Genomic DNA, 25600 nt, shown 5'->3' with positions numbered 1-25600 from the left:
ATCCAAAAGTCTGTTCTTTACATCTGTGTCTCTTTTGCTGTCATGCATATAGGGTCATCGTTGCTGCTGCTGAGTCGCTTCAGTCGTGTCTGACTCTGTGTGACCCCATAGAAGGCAGCCCACCAGGATCCCCTGTCCCTGGAATTCTCCAGGCAAGAACACCGGAGTGGGTTGCCATTTCCCTCTCCAACGCATGAAAGTGAAAAGTGAAAAGTGAAGTCGCTCAGTCGTATCTGACTCTTAGCGACCCCATGGACTGCAGCCCACCAGGCTCCTCCGTCCATGGGATTTTCCAGGCAAGAGTACTGGAGTGGGGTGCCATTGCCTTCTCCAGGGTCATCATTACCATCTTTCTAAATTCCATATATGCCTGTATTTTAAGAATAAATTAAATTACTTTGGTTTTCATGAAGAAATCTATTCATAACCAATAATAATTCAAGGTAGATTGTTAGATTTTCATTCATCCTGAATTCCCAGTTAGACTTAATTCTTCTTGGAGAAGTGGCCCTTGTAATTTTTATACCCTTTTTAATGCCTGGTCCTATGGTTCATATATTGTAGGTACCCCAATACATGTTTGAGGGGATACAAATTTGAAATATTGTGTTAAAACAGTTTTTAAGTAAGTTCTTTAATATTTATAGCATGGCCACTGTCATCCTTTGAAAAGAGAAGTATAAAACTATTCTGTAAAATGTATTTAGAAATTGACTCAAAATAAAATAAAAATAATTATTATTTAAATAAATTATTATTAGAGTAAATAATTTCATACCCATTTGTCAAGCACTTTCTCCATGCTACTCAGATGCAGAGGAAGGAAATGATGAAAATGCATAATAACAGGGATAAGAAGTTATTTCTCAACTATTGTAAGATGGAAAAATCCATTAAGAGAAACAGGGAAACTTGCCTGGAAGACGTACTAGAGAAAACTATTAAGATATAGATGCAGAGGTGGGGCAAGGAAGAACTATTGGCCTTAGATTTCTCAAGGGAAGCCAGAAACTGATTCCAGCAAAATAGAAAGTTCCCAAGAGAAAAAACATTAATGTTAAAGGAACACCAGGTCACTTCAGAATGAGCAATAGGAAATTAAACCAACATTCAATGGGCTCCATCCAGAGTAGAGTGTAAGACAGGAAACTCATATGAAATCTAACAAGCAACACTGACAAAGAAAGAATTGAGGAATGAGAAACCAGAGGAATTCTCCTTTAGTCCACCATGTTATAAACTTTTACTAAGAGAAATATATACAAATAAAAACGTCTTTAATGTCTGCCCATGATTTGACCTGACACACACATGTTACTTATGTTTAAGAACTAGGATGGCACATACCTTGTGCCAAGTAATGTAAATGTAAATGTCAAGGTAATCATGCCACTCCCAAAGACATGGATTTAATTTTCTGAGTTTTCTTATATAGACTACTATCTATTTTATTGGGTATCATGTTTCCCAATATTCTGCAAACTCCTGACACATATCAATTTCTTTTCTTTCTTTCCATTGTATTATGGGGTTTTACTTTATTCACTTCTACAGATACCCAGATATAATTAAAGGCCTAAGCATCTAGATATTATTGCCCAAACAAACTTAATATTAAAAGAAATAAATTGTGACTATAATTTTTTTTTCTAATGGATATGGAAAATGGAACAGAAACAAGATTACATTTAAAAAAAAAGGTGCAATTTTATAATGCTGAAGATTTTGAATGTTCATGATTAGGAGGAAAGTAATAAACCTGAAAAATGGATTTGAAGATTTTGTGTTCATGGGCTAAAGAATATAAACTATTCTTTGCCATGTTTTGATTCCTACCATGGTATCATGAAGGCCCAATGGGACAGGAGGCTGAGGATATCACTCTGTAGTGTCCAAACTCTACAGCTCACTGGCAGCTAGCTGTGACAAGTCCTTTAACCTCACCATGCATCAGCTTCTATTATTGGAAAAAGGAGAGATAGCTGAGGTCTCAATGCCTGTCTTCTTTGGATTCATGTGAAAATAAAATGCAAGAGAGTTCCAGAAAAATATCTACTTTTGCTTTATTGACTACACCAAAGCCTTTAACTGTATGGATCACAACAAACTGTGGAAAATTCTTAAACAGATGGGAATACCAGGCCATTTGACTTGCCCTCTTAGAAATCTGTATACAGAACTGGACATGGAACAACAGACTGGTTCCCAATTGGGAAAGGAGTACATCAAGCCTGTATATTGTCACCCTATTATTTAGCTTATATGCAGAGTGCATCATGTGAAATGCCGAGCTGGATGAAGCACAAGCTGGAATCAAGATTGCCAGGAGAAATATCAATAACCTCAGATACGCAGATGACACCACCCTTATGGCAGAAAGTGAAGAACTGAAGAGCCTCAATGAAATGGAAAGAGGAGAGTGAAAAAGTTGGCTTAAAACTCAACATTCAGAAAACTTAGATCATGGCATCCGAGCCCATCACTTCATGGCAAATAGATGGAGAAACAGTGGAAACAGTGACAGACTTTATTTTTTTGGGCTCCAAAATCACCGCAGATGGTGATTGCAGCCATGAAATTAAAAGACGCTTGCTCCTTGAAGAAAAGTTATGACCAACCTAGACAGCATATTAAAAAGCAGAGACATTACTTTGCCAACAAAGGTCCGTCTAGTCAAAGGTGCAGTTTTTCCAGTAGTCATGTATGGGAGTTGGACTATATGAAAGTTGGACACTATGCTGCTGCTGCTGCTGCTGCTGCTAAGTCATTTTAGTTGTGTCCGATTCTGTGTGACCCCATAGACGGCAGCCAACTAGGCTCCCCTGTCCCTGGGATTCTCCAGGCAAGAACACTGGAGTGGGTTGCCATTTCCTTCTCCAATGCATGAAAGTTAAAAGTGAAAGTGAAGTCACTCAGTCATGTCTGACCCTCAGTGACCCCATGGACTGCAGCCTACCAGGCTCCTAACACTATGAGAGTTGGACTATAAAGAAAACTGAGCACTGAAGAATTGATGCTTTTGAACTGTGGTGTTGGAGAAGACTCTTGAGAGTCCCTTGGACTGCAAGGAGATCCAACCAGTCCATCCTAAAGGAAATCAGTCCTGAATATTCATTGGAAGGACTGATGCTGAAGCTGAAACTCCAATACTTTGGCCACCTGATGTGAAGAACTGACTCATTTTAAAAGACCCTGATTCTGGGAAAGATTGAAGGTGGAAGGAGAAGGATGAGATGGTTGGATGGCATCACCAATGCAATGGACAAGAGTCTGAGTAGGCTCCAGGAGTTGGTGATAGACAGGGAAGCCTGGAGTGCTGCAGTCCATGGGGTCACAAAGAGTAGGACACAACTGAGCGACTGAACTGAACTGAACTGGAAGTAAAATGATGTTGGATATCAGGGTATTTTATAAAATCTATATAATTATTAAAGTATTGCTATTATAATTGTTTTATTGTAAATGTCATCTTGACTACCCTAAGGAGAGGACATATTTTTACATTTTGGCCCTATTCATACCATAGCTATTTCATCATTAGCACATGCAAGAAAAAATTAGCATAGGAATAAACATAAAATACAAGTGAAAATGACAACATTTGACACTGAGAGCCACTTCCTCCTTAAAGTGGTCTACTTCTTTGGCATTCATGATTCACTCTCTCCTGGCTCACCTTCTACTCCAGATTCTTTTTCAGGATCCTCCACTAGGGTCATTTTCTCTCCCTGCTGTGTAAATGCTTGGCTTCTCCCAGGGTTTTGTCTTCAGTCCCTTATCTTTTTAACATGTCCCCAAGTTTCTCGTCCAATCATTCTCAGAGTTTTAATCTTCCCTCCTGCTGATAAGTCCCTGATGTCTCTAACCACAAGCTCCCCTCTGAACTCCAGATTGTATATTCAGTTGTCCTGGAGCCATCTTAAATTCAGCATGGCCAGTTCTGAAAATATTTTATGTTCATAACCTTTCTCTGGCTTGCACTATCTTAGACTTCTCTCAAGTCCCCAGTCCAGCCAGTCTGAAGTCTCATCAGTTATTTTTCTTAAATATTTCTCACATCAGGTGCTAGTCTTCTCTCTCTTGAATGATCACACTCAACTCCTTGCATACCGGCTTGCCTACACTAGACTCATTTGACCAAATGCAGTCAGTGATTTAGTTTGCATACAAATCAAACGATATTAAGTCAATGCTTAAAATCCTTCAGTGACTATGATAAACGACAGCCTGAAGACCAAGGAACTTAACACGACACACAGAACACCCCATGTGGCCCTTGTCAATTGTGTCAAACTCATGTCCTTTTATTCCCTACCTCTCACACTGTTCAATCTGTAAGTACAGACCAGTCTTAAGTCCTGACATCCAGGTTTTGAGCCTTTGCTGTGGCAATCTCCACTTTCTCAGGACATCCTTTCTACCCTGTATTTACCTGCTAACTCATATTCATCATTTTAAGGACTTCATCTCCAGAAATATATGGCAAATTCCCAAACTCCCCATGATGGGTATTATGCTGTGCTTCCACAGCCTCACAGCCATAAATCTGTTTTCTTAATATTTATTTATATATATTTACCAGTAAACTCTGGGTTTCCCAAGTGGCTCTAGTAAAAAAACTGGCCACCAATGCAGGAGACATAAGAGATGTGGGTTTGATCCCTGGGTAGGGAAGATCCCCTGGAGGAGGGCATGGCAACCCACTCCAGCATTCTTGCCTGGAGAATCCCATGGACAGAGGAGCCTGGCAGGCTACAGTCCATAGGGTTGCAAAGAGTCAGACACGACAGAAGTGACTTATCACACACACATGCACCAGTAAATTCTAAGATTTCCAAGACCAGAAAAAATGTCTGATACCTTTTTCCCTGGCTCATATTAGTTGTTCAATTAAAATGGGACTAAATTTTGAAAAATTAATAATGGTCCTACCAGTAAATATTTTATTCCAGCACTATTATACATTACTAATGTAACTGACAGGAATGGATGTATGGCATCAAAATTACAGAGTTTTCATTTCTAATTCTCTGGACTACTACAAAAGATGGGTAGAAAAAAATTGTAAAGGACATAATGCAAAAGAAATCTTGAATAAAAACATCCTCACATTAAGAAAAATCTACACTGAATAATTTTACATCCAAATTATCAGTCATATCAACAATGTTTCAATTATGGATGATTTTTAAAAGACTTTTTATCCATATCAAAGTAAGGAAGAGATTTTTTTTTTTAAACCATGACTCTTGTTCCTTCTAAGGAAAGGCACCAGATCTGAGATTCTGTAGAGTGGTGGCCACCTGAAGGCATATTTGGAGAAAGCAATTTATCAGTACATGACAAGGTCATTTCTTTCTTATCCTCCCTTCTCAACTTGACACATAGTATTTTTAAATTAAACAGAAGAATACGCTGCTTCCCAGGGATTTAAGCAACCATCAGGCATATTACTCACATGACCACCGCTGCCCATTACTCAGGAAATCAAGCACAACTTTAGTCACAGAAACTGGGAATAAAGACAACTTTTCAAAGCTCAGGTTTTTAAAAGCAGAGTTTTTCTTTTGGTAACTATTGATTGACTTTACTGTCACCTTTATTCACTGGTGGATATTTATCTGTTCCAGTTGAGAGAGTAAATACCAGAGTCTGAAACTGGACAGACTTGTGTCACAGTCCTTACCTCTGTTGCCTTCTATTTCTAGCTTTATGATCTTCAAAAGTTACCCAACCCCTCCAAGCCTTTCTCCTCATCTATAACATGGGAAAAACAATTAAAGCCAGCACTTAAAATGGGCCAGGCAGATTCTGATGGCTTTGCGAATATTATCGTATATAATTAACATTCTCCCAGTGATCCTAAGAAACAGATATTATTTCCAGTTTACAGTTAAGGAAACAGGGACAGCCCAGTGGCAGATAGTGGTCTAGGGTTCAGGGCTGTGGTTCTATGTTCCTCCCTTTCTCTATATGCATTTCACAGTGTTTGCATAAAGATCAAATATATTAATAGTTGAAGAACACAGTGGGAGAAATAGGGGTAACCACCCTCTGCACAGGCAAAAATCCACATATAACTTTGCAGTCAGCCTTCCCTAACTACAGCTCCACATCTGCAATTCAACCATCTGTGGATCTGGATCATGTAATACTAAAGTACATATTTATTTAAAAAGATCCACATATATGTGGACCCTTGCAGTTCAAACCTATGTTGTTTAAAGGTCAACTCTACTTTAATAGGAGTAAACTATTGCTCTGTTTTAATAGGAGTAAACTATTTGTGATGGAGAGGTACTCCACAAATGATTCCCTCTAGTTTTTTCAGACATTCTTCTCTATCTTGTATTCCAGTCCCTCACCCAAACGTCCAGGCACAGCTTTATGCCACAGGTGCTGACTACCATCAAGTGAATAGGCAAGACCAGTGAAGACTAAAGAGGAACCCACAAACCACACAGTCAAGTTAGCTTTTATAAAGTCTGCAAATCTAGTTTCTATTCATTTAATTCTGTTATATTTCTTTAGCATATAGGAAAGGACTATATGCTTTCCTTATGAGGACTTTCAACATGTTTTTCTCTTGCACTGTTCAAAACCAGCTTTTGTAATTATTTGTTCTGTGTCTGGTCTCCTGACTAGCTTATAAACTTCTATAGCGGACACACCATGTCTATTTATCCTTTGACACAGCCCTTAAAAATAAGCATGATGCCCAGCACAGCCAGCGCTCAGTAGATATTCACTGGATGAATGAATGAATGAATGGATATATGTAGAAAATGTTTAAAAGACTATGGGCAGTTGACAGAACTGAGAGAGGAACAATGGCTGAAGACTGGAGAGAGGTGGTAGGCTAAGGAGTTTGCAGGAGTCAAAAGTTGGAGGGTCTCGTAAGTGATGATATAAATTTTGAACTTTATCGGGAATGCAATAGAGGAGGGTTTTGACAGATGAGACACATAAGCAGATTTAATATTACTTGTGAAATTAATGCTGTGCTTTAACCCGCAAATAGAGTCAAGACATCACCATCAACAAGGACCTTGTTCCTCAAGAGTCAATCCTACCACATTTCAGTGAGTTCTACAGGCTAGATGCATGGTGGGGAAAATAGCATATGGCCAGGAAAGAAGCAGAAGATTCTGTCCATGTATTTAGTGGAATCAGGGAGTATTTGCCAGCTAAGATCAAATTCACTAAACATACACTATGTTTAGAACAATAGTGCCAGGTGCTAGGTTCTCCCATGTTTAATATTTCAAAATGAATTTTTAAAACATAAATTGTTCAGTTCTTTCTCTGTGTATTACTTAATTTCTAGGTAATGATAAATCCTAGAATATGTTATGCTAACTATCCAATGCCAAAGTTTTATTGTTTTTCTTATAACTCCTGAGACCATAAAGCCCCTTGGAAACAATCACTAAACTGTCCCTTTTGTGAGGTGGCTAACCTTTAGTAACACTGAACACCTCTTACTGCACAAAGCTTTCACGGGACATTCAGATTAAGCACCATTAATCACAAAATTACAGTGTGTTAAACATCATGAAAAGTTCAGTTTTGGATACACTACACCTACATTATTTATTTAGCAGAATAATAAAACATAAACGTGTTCTAAAAATGAACAAAAACAAAAGGGTGATTAAAATCTCTCTGACATACACTTGAAAGGCAAAACAATTTTTTTATAAGTAATGTACTTTCTAAAAAGTATCTAAGCCTATTCATAGCCTTTCTTTTCACTATACATAGCCATATTATGTTAGCCCTGCCTTTCTTTGCAATTTATGTTTTAACAAATTTTAGACACCACAAACAGGCCTTTGCTGTATGAAATAAACCATGAGATATTAATGCAAAAGCTATTGTGCTGAGAGCTCAGAAACCCTACACTTTCACTCTCGATGTCAGTGTGTTAAAAGAGATTTTAGTAATGGCAAAGCCAGTCAACAGGGAATAATTAAACTCAAGTTGTCTGAGATTTGCTGTGATGTGTGGAATGATAGTTTCCAACCCAGCTGCTGCAGAATGTTTGCCTAAGGAGTGTGGTTGACCAGAGGCTGCAGTTCAGACAAAATGCAATGAAAAAGCTCATTGACCTCTGAAACAATAGGTGGGGCCTACTTGAATAATAAAATCAACACAAAGTCAACAGTTAAACCAGGCTATACCCACAGGGCCATCTCCCTAGCATGCCACTGAAAGTTTTAAAAGGAGAGAATTGCTTCAAAGGAAACTGAAAAATATCTATGCTGGGCACCTTTTACCAGCTCTTAAAGGTGCAGCCTGCCAACTAGAAGCAGCACAGTTCTCGTTTCCTGGTTTCCTGAAAAAGTTCTTCAAATTCAACTTTTTAAAAGGACATATTCTATTTTCTTCAGTGGTACGGTTGGTCTCTCTTTTAAAATATAATTTGATTTATTTTTGACTGTGCTGGATCTTTGTTGCTTTGTGGGCCTTTCTCTAGTTGTGTCGAGCAGGGGTTGCTCTTCTTTGCAGCTGGTGGGCTCAGGCTCTAAGTGGGCAAGCTGCAGTAGCTGCAGCTCTCCGGCTCTGGAGCACAGGCTCAGTAGCTGTAGCGAACAGGCTGAGTTGCTCTGCGGCATGCAGGATCTTCCTAGATCAGAGATCGAACCCCTGTCTCCTGCATTGGCAGGTGGATTCTTTACCACTGAGCCATCAGGGAAGTACCTGGGAACTCTTGAAGCTGTCAGCCAAGCAGACATGAGTTCTCACTGACAGCGTGGTGTCTCCTGAGCCCCAGCCCCCTGCCATCTCTGGCTAGGCCTGCAGCCCAGCCTAAGCTCTGCAGCCTGCGTGGTTTCCTACGAAACTGAGGTGGGAATGTAGTCAGCATCTCTCCGTAGTGCAGATGAAGCAGGAAGACAATTTGTGAGCCTGTGTGTTGTTTTACTTAAGGAATTCCTTTTTAATTTTACTAGTTTTTCCATTGTCTGGCATTTCTAATATGGTCACAAAATAAAAAGGCAATTATTTACTTCTCTTTCCTATCTACAGCACTCTAAACCTCAGATCTAATAGGACTTCCATTTAGAAAATATTTGTATAGCCATTTACAAGGCCTTATAGAGTGAGGGCATGCCAAGGTAGTGCAAATGTTCAATTTATTGTGGCCAGACTTAGTTGGCACTAAAGCAAAAGGTTTTACTATTTAATTTTAATGTAAATATTAATATTTGTACACAAATACATAAATATATATACACACTATATATGGCGCACAAGTGTCTTTATGTATGTGTGGATTTTTTGATGCACAAGATATTTATCTAGCTAAGATACTAACTGGCTAATAAAAATCTCGAAGACCAATTTATAGTATGCCTGATGAGAAATTATTTCCTGCAGCTTATCACATATCCTATTAAAAATACCCTTCCCTTAATCACCTCCTCACACATATCAAACTTGATCTTTTTAAGATCATGGGTATATGAGTCCCATGGGATAAGAGATGAGAGAATTTTCTTTTTAGTAAGAATTAGAGCCTTTTTACTTCCCTTTTGTCTTACCCAACAAACAGATTTGTACTTTCTTATTGTATATCTGAAGATGGGAAGGCATTTTCTAAGACTCTCTGCATCTGAAGTCCTAAATCTGAGAGATTTAAAAAATTTAATTTAACACATATTTGTGAAGCAGCTCCCATGGTGTCAGCACTTCTAAGTAGATTTCGTGCCATAAGAAAAGTGAGCAACTTCAAATTATTTAGGAAGTTGAGCTAATAATACTAAGTAAACTCATAGCTACTAACATTGATGAGCACTTACTATGTGCTGGGCATTGTGCTTATCTTTACATAAAACTGCTCATGTAATTCTCACAAGTAACCTGTGAGGTACATGCTATGATTATCATCATTTTATATTCAAAGTAATGAAAAACACAGCTATCAAGTAATTTGCACAAAGCCACGCAGGCTAATGAGCCAATTTGCCTTTAGACTTGAATCCTTAGCTACTGGGAATCATCATCTTCTTGTAAATCTGTGTAGGCTTATGCTGTCCAATGTTGTGACCATTAGCCATGTGTGGCTATTTAAATTTAAACATGATAAAAGTCAGTCTCTCAGTCATGTCCAACTCTTTGCGGCTCTGTCCATGGAATTCTTCAAGCAAGAATACTAGACTGGGTAGCCATTCCCTTCTCCAGGGGATGTTCCCAACCCAGGGATCAAACCCAGGTCTCCTGCATTGCAGGCAGATTCTTTCATGTCTGAGCTATCAGGGAAGCCTAATTCAATTTAAAATTTTACACTTAGTCACACCAGCCATATAGTTCAATAGCCACATGTGTCAGTACCAAATGTACTGTTCAATGCAGATATAGAACATGTGTCACAGGAACAGTCTTGATGACAGTAGTATTTGGTTCTGGACAGGATGTTTAAACTGAAGCTATATCTGCACTTATCAGGAAAGAAGCCAACTAAGATGAAGCAACCGGAATACTGGGGAAAGGCTTATGGAGTCACGTGATTATGGACTCAGGTGATACGGGTTTAAACTTTAGTCCCAACTCCCTGTTTCTGTGATCTGGAGCAAAATCTCAGCTTTCCCAGCTGTGTAATGGGACTGATAATGTCTTCTCTGCCAGATCTTATAAAAAATTAAATGAGATACACGTAGAACTTCTGCTCAGAGAAGACTCTTAGAAAATGACTTATATGTATTTGGAGATGAGAAATGCAAATCAAAGCTAAACAAAAAATAAAAAAAGGTAGGAAGAGGGATCACTTAAGCAGGTGCTAGAGCTGCTTGAATTGAGTCTAAACATTTACAGAACTGATATGCTTGCAATTAATTACTGCAGAGGGTCACCAGCTGAAAGGCATTTGGCAGAGTGTAATATAAAATAGGGCTGCCAAGGCTAACAGCTATTATTAAATGTCTGCATACTTTAACGACCATGCTTAGCACTTCTGGTCTCACTCGATTCAAAGGGCAATCACCAGTCTTGTTCTTTGTGACTGTGACTTCATGAAAATAAGCAGATTCTCAAGCCTCACCCCCAAAGGTTCTTCTAAATCAGTAGACCTGAGATTGAGTCCAGAAATCTGCATCTTATAACAGTATCCTTACTTTTGATGTGGGGTCCATGGAAGACACTGAAAAATTTCAAAGTTTCAACTTGTGTAAAACAGTGAAGCAAGTTGCAAGTCTGCATTTGCATGAATGCTAACAGTGTCAGCACTGGATGTGAGACTTGGCAACATGTAGGAAAATTGCCCTTAATTTGGACAGCACAGAAGTTAAGCCCATGTGCCAAAGTTTATATGTTTTTCTTAAAAGAGAGTCATTTAGTGCCAATTTACTTTGCTTTAGGACAAGAATCCAATAGGATTGCCTATCTGGTTTCCTGGACTAAATGGTTTCATAAAAGTTTTCATACTTTATGGTAGCATTATAGAAGTCACTGGAGAAAGGCATGGCAACCCACTCCAGTATTCTTGCCTGGAGAATCCCAGGACAGAGGAGCCTGGTGGGCTACAGTGCACAGGGTCGCAAAGAGTCAGACATGACTGAAGCGACTTAGCACACACAGACAGCATAGAAGCCACAGAACTCAGGGATGTGAGCTTCAGATATCTAGAGAACTTATTTCTCTGGAACTCTGACTTCCTTGATTTACATTTAAAAAGGAGATATTATCTGAACACCTGTGAGTTTCAGACATTTGATCCAAAAATATTTGGCTAAACAGAGTTTGTTGAGATCGAGCAATGAGTGGAATAGGGGTCAGGATCTGGAGTGAGACAGACTTGAGTTCCTACCCTGGGTCCAAAATTTCCCAGCTAAGAGGCTTTGTTTGAACTAATTAAAATCTCTGAGCCCCACTGTCCTCATCTGTAAAGTGAAGGTAACAGAATGGCCAATATCAAAAACTCTACAAATAAATAAATGCTAAAGATGGAATGGAGAAAAAGGAACCCTCCTACACTGTTGGTGGAGGTATAAATTAGTTCCACCACTATAGAGAACAGTATGGAGGATCTAAACACTGAAATAGTATTACCATATGATCCTGCAATCCCACTTCTGAGTATATCCTGAGAAAACCAAAATCCAAAAAGATACATGACCCATAATGTTCATTACAGCACTATTTACAATAGCCAAGATGTGGAAACAACCTAAATGTTCATTGGCAGACAAATGGATAAAGATGTGACACGCATGTGCACGCGCGCGCACGCACACACACACACGCAAGAATACTACTTAACCATAAAAAAGAATGAAATAATGCCATTTTCAGCAACACGGGTGGACATAGACATATCATATCAAGTGAAGGAAGCCAGACAGAGAAAGACAAATATTATATATAGCATTTATATGTGGAATCTAAAAAATAATACAAATGAATTTATATATAAAACAGAAACAGACCCACAGACATAGAAAACAAACTTATGGTTACCAAATGGAAAGGGAGGAGGGATAAATTGGGAATTTAAAATAAACATATACACACTAATAGTGTAGTAGTAGTAGTGTTAGTCGCTCAGTCGTGTCTGACTCTTTGCGATCCCATGGACAGTAGCCCACCAGGATCCTCTGTGCATGGGATTCTCCAGGCAAGAATACTGGAGTAGACTGCCATTCCCTTCTCCAGGGGATCTTCCCGACCCAGGGATTGAACCCGGGTCTCCTGTGTTGCAGGCAGATTCTTTACCATTTGAGTTACACAACTATATATAAAATAGATATTCATCAATAACCTACTGTATAGCACAGGAAACTATACTCAATATCTTGTAATAATCTATAAGGGAAAAGAATCTGGGGGGAAAAAAGTATATATAACTGAATCACTTTGCTGCACACCTAAAGCTAAAACAACATTGTAAATCAACAATGAAAGTGAATATGAAAGTCTCTCAGTCATGTCCCACTCTGTGACCCCATGGACTACACAGTCCACAGAATTCTCCAGGCCAGAATACCTGAGGGGGTAGCCTTTCCCTTCTCAGGGGATCTTCCCAACCCAGGGATCAAACCCAGGTCTCCTGCATCACAGGTGATTCTTTACCAGCTGAGCCACCAGGGAAGCCCAAGAATACTGGAGTGGGTAGACCATTCTTTCTCCAGAGGATCTTCCTGACCCAGAAATTTAACCAAGGTCTCCTGCATTGCAGGTGGATTTTTTTTTACCAACTGAGCTATCAGGGAAGCCCATGAACTATACTTCAATAAAAATAAATAAATTTTTAAAAATAGGAAAAAATAAAAATGAAGGTCACAGTAGTATTTATCTCACTATCTCTCAATACGTAGTGTGATGAGCAGGGCACAGTGTTTGGCAAATAGTAACAAAGGCCCGTTGTTGCTATTGCTATTGTCACCCCAGAGATGTGATGGGGATGGTCAGACCAGGTAGGACGAAACAGTTAATGATGGAGTGAATACACAGTGCGAGGGAATGGACCACAGCACTCACTGCCATAGTTGGGATCACTAAAGAAAATGAATACACTTTGGTCTTCAACACTCCTGCTCTGTGATTTATTCCCTCATCTCATCAATTCAGCAATGAATCTGTGGTAGATTTTAATCTAACTCATACCTTATTATTCTGAGAATCTCTGTGAGACATTGCCCTGACTCCAGACTTCCCCCTCTTTTTTACTGGTTCGGCACTTATCTTTAAGATCAATCATCTTAAACACCTAAAATACACCATCCTTAATATTTCACTCTTTTGCCTAAAAATGTCCTCTGGCTTTGCCATTGTAGCAACAACAACAGGAGGAGGAGCAGCCAGAGTTCACTCGAGCCGAGCAGCATTTCCTGGAACACAGACGTTGGGCTGCTAGCTGGGCTACAAATATAAGTAGGACTCACTCTCTGCCATAGGGAAAGTGAACTGGAGGGGGCGGGGGCAACTGATGTGCTAAAGACTGTAGAAGAGATTTATGAAGAATACTTTTCTGCAGGTTCCTCTCTCAGGGAGAGCTGTGAGGGCAAGATTTGAGTTGAATCATCAGAAATTTGCCAGGTAGAGAAAATGGAGGGCAAACACGGGAGATTTCCAAGGCGGGGGGGTGGGCAGGGGAATCAGCATAAACAAAGACATGGAGTGGTGGTAGAGCACAGAGCAATCACGGGAACTGTGAGTGAACAAAGATTAGTGGGAGTGCCAAAGCAAGGGGAGAGAGTTCAGAACAAAACCACCAAGGACTATGTCTATCAGACTACAGAGTTTGGTTTTGTAATTTTGGGAAGATTTTAACTGCAGAACACTTTTAATTCCCAGGTGAAATCTTACAGTAACCCCTTAATCAAATAAAAGACTATCTTAGTGATGTTGATCATCTTTTCATCTGTTTTTTGGCCATCTTTATGTCTTCTTTGGAGAAGTTATAGTACAGAGAACTCTACTCAGTGGTCTGTAGTGACCTAAGTGGGATGGAAATCCAAAAAAGAGGGGATATATGTATACATGTGGCTGATTCATCTTGCTCTACCACACATACTAACACAACATCGTAAATAACCATACTCCAATAAAAAACAAAGACTATCTTAGTTTTGATAGTTGATGTTTAGAAAGGATAATCTTGAATGAAAAGAACACCAGTCTTTGCAATAGATGAGTAGCATTTCCTGGAACACAGACGCTGGGCTGCTAGCTGGGCTACAAATATAAGTAGGACTCACTCTCTGCCATAGGGAAAGTGAACTGGAGGGGGCGGGGGGCAACTGATGTGCTAAAGACTATAGAAGAGATTTATGAAGAATACTTTTCTGCAGGTTCCTCTCTCAGGGAGAGCTGTGAGAGCAAGATTTGAGTTGAATCATCAGAAATTTGCCAGGTAGAGAAAATGGAGGGCAAACATGGGAGATTTCCAAGAGGAGGGAATAGCATAAACAAAGACGTGGAGTGGTGGTGGAGTACAGAGCAATCACGAGAACTGTGAGTTAATTAAAGGAAAGGTGGTGTGATTTGAGAGGATCAGGTAGAATCAAGAAATATCTCTGGGGTGTAGAATATTAAATTTGGCAAATGATTGGACATGGTGAAAAGAAAATGAACTATAAGAAGCCAAGGCAGATTTCCAAGTTCTAGCTTGAAAAACAAGACAGATGATGAAACCATTAAGTGCTACAGGAATAAGAGGAGGGAGGGTGGGTTCACTTCATCTGAAGGGGGCAAGACATTCAGATAAAGATCTTCAGCCAGATATTGGAACTGTAGTTGTGGAGCCTAAGATAACAATTTGAGATTCCTTAGTGGATAAACTGATGTCATCTTGGGTGCCTATCATCCAGGAAAATCAAGGACTACAGGAAGAAAGGAGGACTAAGATCTGGACCCTGGGGACCACTTGAGGTCTATGAAGGGGAAGATAAAGAGGACTCAGAGAAAAGGAACAGAATTAGAAGGGAAGCCAGAAGCGAGTGGTGGTCAAGAAGCCAGGGGAGGAATAGGGTCCAAGAATGAAAGAATCATCTGGAGAAAGAACATTACAGTGGACCAAGGATTGACCAACACCCTGGATTTGGCTTTTGGGATCACTGCTGACCCTTTCAAGTACCACAGGCAAAATATGGGTTGTAAGATGCAGACCAAATGGAAATTGAGGAAATAAACATGGATGGTAAAGATTATTTGTTAGTGGAGAAGAGGAATATAAGAAGGTATCTACAGATATGCTATTTATCTTTCAAAATCTTCCTTGAAGCCTTCTTTGCTTACCATAGTCCACCATAACCACGTTTTCCTCTGAACAGCAAGGGAATTCATAATCTGGGCTTCCCTGGTGGCTCAGATGGTAAAGAATCCACCTGCAATGCAGGAGACCTGGGTTTGATCCCTGGGTTGGGAAGATCCCCTGGAGGAGGGTATGACAACTCACTCCAGTATTCTTGTCTGGAGAATCCCTATGGACAGAGGAGCCTGGTGGGCTACAGTCCATGGGATCAAAAGAGTTGGACATGACTGAAGTGATAACACACGCATCCTTTGTTTGGAGACATATTCTATCACTCAGTATCCTAGATGATTCTATTATAATTAAAGAGTATTATCTTATAAACCTCATAGCTCCTTGTGTAGTACAAGCATCTAATGTCTGTTGAATTCAATTTATCTTTCAAAGAAATTCAACTCAGTCTCTCCTTTCACTGCCCTCTCTACCCTTTCACACTTACACTAAATGTATAATAGTTCATGGACTCTACCATGGTTTCTCTGGCCTCTGGGGTGATACCTGAATATTCTTTTCTACTACTCTCTAACTGCCCTTCGTTGGAACAAAGTCAATCATCCTTCAAGTATTGGTTTAGATAAACTCTCTCAGGAAAACCTTCTCTGACTGCCTCTAGACACGGTTTCATGTCCCTTTCAAGCATCACCCATACCTAATATCTTATATCTTTGCATGACAACATGGTACCAGCTCATTCCTCAGTAGGCTGCATTCCTTCTGAGGGACCAGATCCCCTGGGGGCAGGGAAGGAGTGTGACTTACTTATGGATTATCTCCATTCTTAGCTTAGATGAGTAGAAACACGCTCAGATTATGGGCTTGAATAGTTGAAGAATAAGGAGAAAAAAGGAATGAAGGGATAGAGGAATGAATAAATGAAGAGGAAAAGAGGAAGGAAGAAAAAATGAAAGAGTGAATTTAATTTGCTTCTAGTCTCAGCACTGTCATTAACTAGAAGGTTACCTTAGTCATACATTTTGATTTGTTAATCTATAAAGCCATGATATCACACTAAATTCCTTCTAGGATCCTTTCCATCTTACCATGAGATTCAAAAAGAAATCTAGCATTTATACATGATTCATATTTTTAGATAAAATAACTGTATAACTATATTCTGTGGCTGCCCAAAACTTTTAAGCCTTAATAAAACAATATTATCTGAACTTTCTCTTTAAAAGATGACTATGCTAGAAGTTTGAATGAGTTTACACTTACACCTAAGTGAATGAGTGAGTGAGTGAAGTCGCTCAGTCGTGTCCGACTCTTTGCGACCCCATAGACTGTAGCCTACTAGGCTCCTCCATCCATGGGATTTTCTAGGCAAGAGTAATGGATGACCTTGACCAAATGACAAAGCATTCCTCGAGTTCAATTCCTCTACCTAGAAAAAAATGGCGACTGAGGATTAAATGAGAGGGGTAAGCAGCAAAAATGACTTATGAGCTGCTTTTGGCTTTACATAAGTTAGTCATCAGATATTATTTGTAGATGGCCAGCTTTTAGGTCTGAGTTTCATTTACAGAATAGCTACCTTGATTTAAGAAAAGTCACTACTTGACACATTAGTCACCGCCAGTGCAGTTGCGATCAATATTCAGTGTATAGTTATGTGAACCATTTAATAAAAACTTAGAGATTTAAACTTATTTCCAAGCAATAGGAAGGTAATCTATTTACTGTTAGGTATTAAAAGCCTGACTGTACAACGCCTCTCATGGGAACCCAGCACACATCGTGATGCTTGTCACAGTCTTTGGTAGGAACTAATGCCCGGAAAATCGGGGTAGAAGTTTCCGATTCAAGAGGGTGCCTTCTCACCCTTCAAAGAAATTGCAGATTTTCAGAGCCTCTTCCTGGCTATGATCAACCTCTCGCCTTCCTGACAGAGTTTCAATTTAACCAAACCCCACTGAAACGAATGCCTGCTCCACCATACTGCTTCTCATTCTTGACCAAGGAGTTAAGTTTCACGTAGCAGAACATTCATCAATGAGTAAGAAAATGTACACAAATACAAATAAAAATGGAAAAGCCGACACCTTACGTTTTTTGCCTTATGTAAGCTGAATTTTCTTCCATTGGAAACAGAACTACTTGTGCAGGTGGTTGCTAAATGCTACCAGCTGCTCTGTAGCAATGTAGGTTTGGAACCAGAACTCCGAAAAGAAGGATGGAGAGGGGGAAAAATAAAGAAATGGGTGTGGAATAAGACTCTATATTGAACTAATTCCCTGGGTAATACAGGAGAGGCGGAGAGCAACTTCAGTCGTAAACAGTAAGCAGAATTTCCATTCAGCTGGCCTGCCATAAATTTATTTTTCCAAGAAAATGAAATGGAACAAGAGAACAGACATACCTGCTTTATGTTAAAGAAAAGCATGTATGAACCTAATACAGGAAGAAGTTGTTTAAGACTGTACATCCTTGAGAAAATATTACCTCCATAATAGTGCCAGGGTCTCTGTTAACCTGGGTTATCAGCCACATAAATTAGACGCACACTGGGGCAGTCTAACCCGCACAGCCGACTTCAGCGCTCACAGAATGCATACTTCACTCCGTCTTTTGCTTCCTTTTGTCCTTCCTACGCGCTAGGCTATTTTTTTGAAGACCTTTGCACAAATACTGTTTTAACTATCTTATTATTCATATTGTATCCATTGAAAAACTGCTGAGAAAATAATGGATCCATGTAGATTCTAGTAATGAAATTAGCAATACCAACACAAGAATTGGAAGAGAGTCACATATGCGGTTTTAAGGAATATGGTTCTCTCTTGATACCAGAAAACCTCTTTTCTTTAAGCAAGGTCTTGGCAGTGCCAAGAATATAACTATCAGTATACTTAATGTCAGCTTCTCTCCCACCCTGATGGGGAAAGCAAGAAACGGGATGAAACAGGGAAGGAGAGGGGGAAGAATAATAAAAGAAAGGAAAGAAGAGGGGAATTAAGAAAATAAAAAGAAGAAAGAATGAGAGGAATGAAGAGATAAATAGGAAATAGTGACCCTTGAAAGAGAAGAGGTGGAGACTTGAAGATAAAGTCCACTTGACACACACACGTCCGCCTTCTGTATAGCTTTTTACTTTGCTGAGTAATTAGGGAGTAACTGGATACCTTTGTCCTGATATGGAAAAATCACTGCCATGTGTAACCAAGATACTAACACCAGTACAGGAGTATTTCTGATATCTGTGCAGCAGTCCCAAACCTTTTGGGCACCAGGGACTGGTTTCATGGAAGACAGTTTTTCCATGGACTAAGGGTGGGGGTAGGGATGGTTTCAGAATGATTCGAGCTCATTATATTTATTGTGCACTTTATTTCTATTATTATTACATCAGCTCCACCTCAGATCATCAGACATTGGGTCCCGGAGGTTGGAGACTGCTGCGCAGAGGGAATATGGCTGCTTGCTCTTACTGACAGAGGTTCATGGTGCCACTGTCGCTGAGTCCGTCGCCATGGCTCTGCTTTGTGCAAACATTGTGAGCTCAGTGTCTTACCCGAAAGGAGCCACCCAACCCCATTTAGTCACTGCAAATTCTGATTCACAATGGCGTATAATAGCCCCACATGTGGGTTTTTAGGTCATCAATGAGGCTGAATGAAACCATTCTCTTATTAAGTAGGGAACTTAAGAAACCCAACTGCTGCAAGTTGAAACATCAGTCACAGGCTCTCAAAACATTATGTTGCAAAGGCTGTGATGAAGTTCAGGTTCTGCCCATATTTCCTGAAGTAACGACACTTCATCTTAAAGGCCCACTCGCTTGTGTCACATTTGTATTTGCATCCTATAATGTGAATGTATTAGCTCCAAATTGTTTGGTAATAAATCATCATCAAAGAAATATGTTTATTTTTATTTTTAGTATTCATGACTTGTATGATCCTAGAACAACATATATTTAGTGCTGCAGAGCCATGAATCCATAACTTTGAGAGAAATGGCTTTATAGATCATTAAGACCTATGTTGCTTTAACAGTTAATCACATTTTCACTAATAATATGACATAAGTCCTTTACCTAAAGAGTGAAAAATGAATGACTCTTTTGCTTGCACTAAAAAGTCCTCGATTTGACCTTTTCCAAGGGCAGAGGGAAATCCAGTATAATCACTGAAAGCTTTGCCTACCCACTATCAATACTTTCATTCAGCCAACAGACTTAGCCTTCACTTAAGGCTCCCTGCGTCCCCAAACTGCAGAAGGGAAAAATCCTCCGGGACTCTGCTGTAACTTTGAACTTGGGGTCGTATGGTGACGTCTCAGTGAGCCCTGAATCTTCTGGAGAATACCTCAGATAGCTGGCCCAACAAAGACAAATATTATGGCAACGAAAAATAAATCTGCCATTTTTAACCTTTTCAGGGAAAGTAATTCACTTATTGGCTTTAGTTAAAACGTCTTACCTTTCTTCCCCTTTTTGTTGTATCTGTGAGTAATTTCTCCAGTCACATTGTTTATAGGAAGTGAAGTTATTCGTAATCACGCCTTAAGAGTATGTACACAGACTGGACATCCTAAAAGAGCACTATGTATTAAATTCCTGATTGTTTGACATAAATTCTCTCTCTCTCTTTCACTCCGACAGGAATCTTCTCATTTATTTACGAATAGGTTAAGACCTTCGCCTTGTTTCTAACTATGTTCCTAAGTGCTAACATATATTAAGTAAATTTAGAGCCTCTTCTGCATAGGAAACAAATTAAATTGGTTAAACATGGAGAAAGACTAAATGTAATCCATCTCTTGTCATGTTTATGATATCTGAACTCATCTTATATGAATGTTCCAATTTGGCTGTTGTAGCAGATGGGCTGCTTATGATAAACCATAACTACAGACACAGAATGTGATAATATAAATCATAAAGAAGATAAATAATGAAATTCTTTTAAAATAACTCTGGTTAAATATTTAGACAGTCAATTTTTAAGCTTACTTGCACACAAAAATAGTATTCACATATCTAGGCAAGGAAAGAATGGTGTTCAACCATAATATAAATATAATCTAAATCTAAACATTCAGGACTCAAGGTATTTTAAAAATCTGGATAAATTTGTAGAGTAGCAAACAATAAAGTAAGAGGCTTTTTCCAGAGGTACTCAAAACAAGAAAGGGCACTTATGACTATCTCTTTATATAGACACCTCCCCTCACATCCTGAATCCCATTTTATAATCCCAGAATTAAGTAAAGCCTCCTAAACTAGAATCTGTTTCTCATGGTAGAGGAAACTCAGTATCGCGCCTGATGGACAACCTGGGGTCCATGACCCTGTTGCCAATTTGCATCAGTTTGTGACCTCAGTGGTGCTTAGAGTTTGTATTTTCACATAATCTGAACATGGACCAGCAATTGTACAGATGAGGAAAGTACAATTCAGATAAGTGACTTGCCCAAGGTCACAATTTCATACATGATAGAGCCAAGATTTGAATAGAGGTTTTGATTCCTAAACAGGTGCCATTTCTCTTAACCATGGTACCTCAACCAATTTAGAAACAAGGGTAAAGAGTTTAACTCAAAGGAATTTAGGAGTAGATTTTGTGATCCACATAAGCATCCCAGGTTCATAGCCCATGGTTTGAAGACAGCCAGTGATAAAGCGTATGGGGGCAAAACCAGTGAAAATGACCATCCTACTAGCTGGGAAGAGGGCCACACATTGACATTGTGTGTCAATGTAAATCCACCTTGCGTGCATGCAAAGTCGCTTCAGTCGTGTTCGACTCTTTGCGACCCTATGGACTGTAGCTTGCCAAGCTCCTCTGTCCATGGGATTCTCCAGGCAAGAATACTGGAGTGGGTTGCCGAGCCCTCCTCCAGGGGATCTTCCCAACCCACAGATAGAACCCACATCTCTTATGTCTCCTGCATTGGCAGGTGGGTTCTTTACCACTAGCGCCACCTGGGAAGCCCATAAATCCACCTTACTAGGGAGCCAAATCTAGTGTGAAAGTGGCTGATTTTACAAATAAGTCTATGATTTAACACACCGTTTCAGCCTCTAAATAGGAGGGCCTATTCCCATCTGGAGTGCTAGCTCCTCACCCACCTCTACTACAGACTCCTGGTAGGTAGCTGTGCTCCAACTGAAGCTGCATCTGAGAGAGTCCTTAAAATACTTTTTCTATAAAATGTCATTGTTCCTTTCTCCCCTCTTTCTCTGCTTTCTCTCATTCCTTACAATTTGTTGAGCTCGTATTTCATGCCAGGGTAGGGGACCATGAACCAGCATGGGCTTCATGAAGTGTCCAGCCTGCAGGCAGATACAGACACATAAAGAGGCACTGCCAGGTCTGAGGATGCAGATAAGAAGATTGCCTGCCTGAACCAGGAGTGGGAGTGGAAGGCAAAGGGCCAGGAGAACATGTGTAAGATTTCCAAGATAAAGCCAGGTCTAAGTTAAAACCTAAAGGAAAGTAGGATTGACCCGACAAAATGGAAGAAAGCAGTGTTCTGTCTTAGAGGCTAGAGGTGATATGGTGAGTAATATATTGGGGTGGTTTTGTTTCAGGTGGTGGGAGAAGGTAGGGAGACAGTTAGTGAAAGGGGGAAGAGAAGGAAAAAAAAAGAGAGGAAAAGATATCCTTGACACATCACAGAAAAAAATGAGAAAAAGGAGGAAGATCACCAAGATTTGATTTGTTGGGATTTTTTTACACTGTATATAAATTGAATTGCTCAGAAAAATTGGGAGAAAATGTATGTGTGTTGGGGTTAAAGATTAAGGTAGACAGAATCAGTCTGTAAGTGCTATTTCAATGGCATCAAATAACTGTAATCTTTGCAGGTTCTCTCTGGCCTCAGAATAAAAAGTTTTACTTATTAGACTGTTCATCCACTAAGTAAATCTAAAAATGCAAAACTCTGGGTATAAAGTTTGAGATCTCAGCCAATTTATTGCAGGCCTGGAACGAAGCCTCAGCTTTTTCACTGAGAACCCATGTTTTAAACATTTGTTTGTTTCTGGCTCAAGATTTTTTCTAGAAATATTGAATTGGAAAAACAGAGCCCATACCTCTTAGTTATAATCTTGTAAAATACGTCTAATAGTTCAAGGTAGTGATGCAGAATATAACATACATGACACTATTCAGATATAGCTACCAATATTTTTAAGGAATATATTATATATTCCTTTTTATATAGTTCTATGTAAATATTCATGGGGTTGTCAGGTAGCACTAGAGGTAAAGAACCCACCTAACAATGCAGGAGAGGTAAGAGATGTGGATTTAATCCCTGGGTCAGAAGATCCCCTGGAGGAGGGCATGGCAACCCACTCCAGTATTCTTGCCTGGAGAATACCATGGACAGAGGAGGCTGGTGGGCTACAGTCCATAGTGTCATAAAGAGCTGGACACAACTGAAACGACTTGGCACGCACGCACACGTATATATTCATATATATTTTGTTTAATTTTTTTTCTTTGAGAAGATTTTCTTGGTATTTTCAAAATTTCAAATAATTTTTCATCAAAATTCTTTTACCTATACTCCTGTGCTTTCCATGTGATGAAAATTATGACCAATTTTCTCAGTTCTATTATCCTATAATTAACCCGGTTGAAAATGTTATAAAAAATGTAGACACTGCTGTAAAAGGATCAAAAAGTATGCATAGACATTCCTTTTCATTTTTAAAAAATATACACATTTGTTTATTTATTTGGCTGTACCAAGTCTCAGTTGGAACATGTGGGATATAGTTCCCTGACCAAGGATCCAACCCAAGGCCCTTGCATTGGATCATGGAGCCTTAGTCCCTGCACCACCAGGGAAATCCCTCTTTTTCATTTTTAAATTGTCAGTTGACAAAGCAGGATCTTGCCATATTTGCTTTGGATCATGTAGTATCAATCAAGAGAGTTCAAATTGGTCCAGCTTGCCAAGTTAACAATGCCCGTTGAATAACCAATGTCTACTCTAATTGGGAGTGCTTTCATACCATCACAGATAGTGTAAATACCAATCTTGCACTTGTAGTGCATTTCACAAAACCTGCTGCAAAACCCACCCTGAATACTCTTACTTGGCTTCCCAGGCGGCTCAGTAATAAAGAATCTACCTGTCAAACAGGAGACCTGTAGGTTCCATCTCTGGGTTGGGAAGATCTCCTGTAGTAGGAAATGGTGATCCATTCCAGTATTCTTGCCTGAAATCCCATGGACAGAGGAGCCTAGTGGGCTACCGTCCATGGGCTTCAAAAAAGTCTGACATGACTTAGCAACTAAACAACAACAACAAACTCTTAATTTGGAAAATGACATATGCACTCATTCAAGATATGAAAGTGATATCTTGTTTATTCATGTTTATCATTGAACTCTGCTGGATACTGGAGCTCAAAGACATGCAAACAAGGACAGTCAATGGCTCAATATCAACCTGGAAATTGTCCTATTCTATTCAGTCATAACGTAGGGAGGGGGTCATATCAAAATGATGGAAACCTGAGAAAGGGAATAGGCCTGGGGTAGAAAGACCCTGAAATACAGAACCTATCTAGTAGATTCCTTCACCAGGTCAGAAGCATATGTCAAAATTAATTTTTAGAATTTAATAGATGTGACTAAACTGCACTTATGTCTAAAAAAATGAATTACCTAAACACTGAACAGAGAAGGACTTGACAATCATAGTTCAAATGACGCAGACATAGGGCTATTTTTCCTTGTAAGTTCAGACCACGATATGATTACCCATAAAGCTACTGCTCATGAGTATTCTTAGAAATACAGTGCACACAACAGAGAATTAAATAGTGATGTACTCCGCATTTGCTGGACATCCTGGGGATGGATGACATCATCAAATGAGTGAATAAACTAAGGACTGAGGAGGTCAGTGCTTTATGCCGTTGTCTTTGGATCAACCCTCGCCGCTCTTTGGATTTTCCCTCTAAAGCTAACATAAATAAGTTTTCATATCTTAAGACGTTTATAGAAGGAAGAATTAATAATCTAAAAAATGTTTAGAAACACAAAGTAGGTCTTTCATATTATCACACAAAAATATGTGAAAAAGGAAAACAAATGAAAGCAAAAGACTCCTCAATATTTTCACAGAAAAACATCTGAATAAAAATACTAGCAACTTCCCTGGTGGTCCAGTGATTAAGGCTCCAGACTTTCAATGCAGGGGATATGGGTTCAATCCCTGGCAGAGAATTAAGATCTTGCATGCCATGCAGTGTGGCCAAAAAAAGTATAAAAAAGTAGAAAAATACTAAATAATAAAATAGTTAATGTAAAGATAACAGGGTGGAAAAGTTAAGGCTTATCTTAAATTTTTGGAATGTGAATCACTCATTTCAAAAAGATTTTGCAAATCTAAACTCGTTATAGTTTAGGCATAAAAAACTAAACAGCATATGTGTGTATGTATAACTTGTAATTGAAATTGATCTAATCCAGTGACATCATTTTAAATTACTTTCCTTATTTGCACTTTGAAAATATATAACAAAGGGAACAAAGCTCCTCCCCACCCAATTACTAGTATGATATTAGTAAATGATCCCAACATGTACATAAAACTAAACATAAATTTTTCTGTATGTTCATTTATATGTGCTTCCCAATTGTGGTGAGATGGTAGATTTTTATATCAATGAACATTTCAAGATGAGCAAGCATGAACTGGAAACAAATGAAATTTTCTGATGAATAACCAAGAAATCATCTTCTCTGCTATTTAAAAACCAAATCCTCAAAACCGCCTCTTTATAAACATCTCAGTAAATAACAACAACAATAGGTATGCACATGTGTGTATGTATTTTTTTCTTCTGAACAACATGCCTCAGGAGTTGCTGGGGTTATCCTTCGG

The 25600-nt window shown here is 39.2% G+C and overlaps 1 protein-coding gene across 6 annotated transcripts in view; it reads right to left on the bottom strand.

Annotated features, from left to right (window-relative positions):
• MECOM (MDS1 and EVI1 complex locus) overlaps positions 1-25600 on the bottom strand; it is a 627611-nt gene that overhangs the window by 100012 nt on the left and 501999 nt on the right. The gene's annotated exons all lie outside the window — the stretch shown is intronic.

This window comes from Bos indicus x Bos taurus, chromosome 1 (assembly GCF_003369695.1).
Source record: "Bos indicus x Bos taurus breed Angus x Brahman F1 hybrid chromosome 1, Bos_hybrid_MaternalHap_v2.0, whole genome shotgun sequence".
Lineage (NCBI taxonomy): Eukaryota > Metazoa > Chordata > Mammalia > Artiodactyla > Bovidae > Bos > Bos indicus x Bos taurus.
This window is presented reverse-complemented; position numbering and strand designations above follow the sequence as displayed.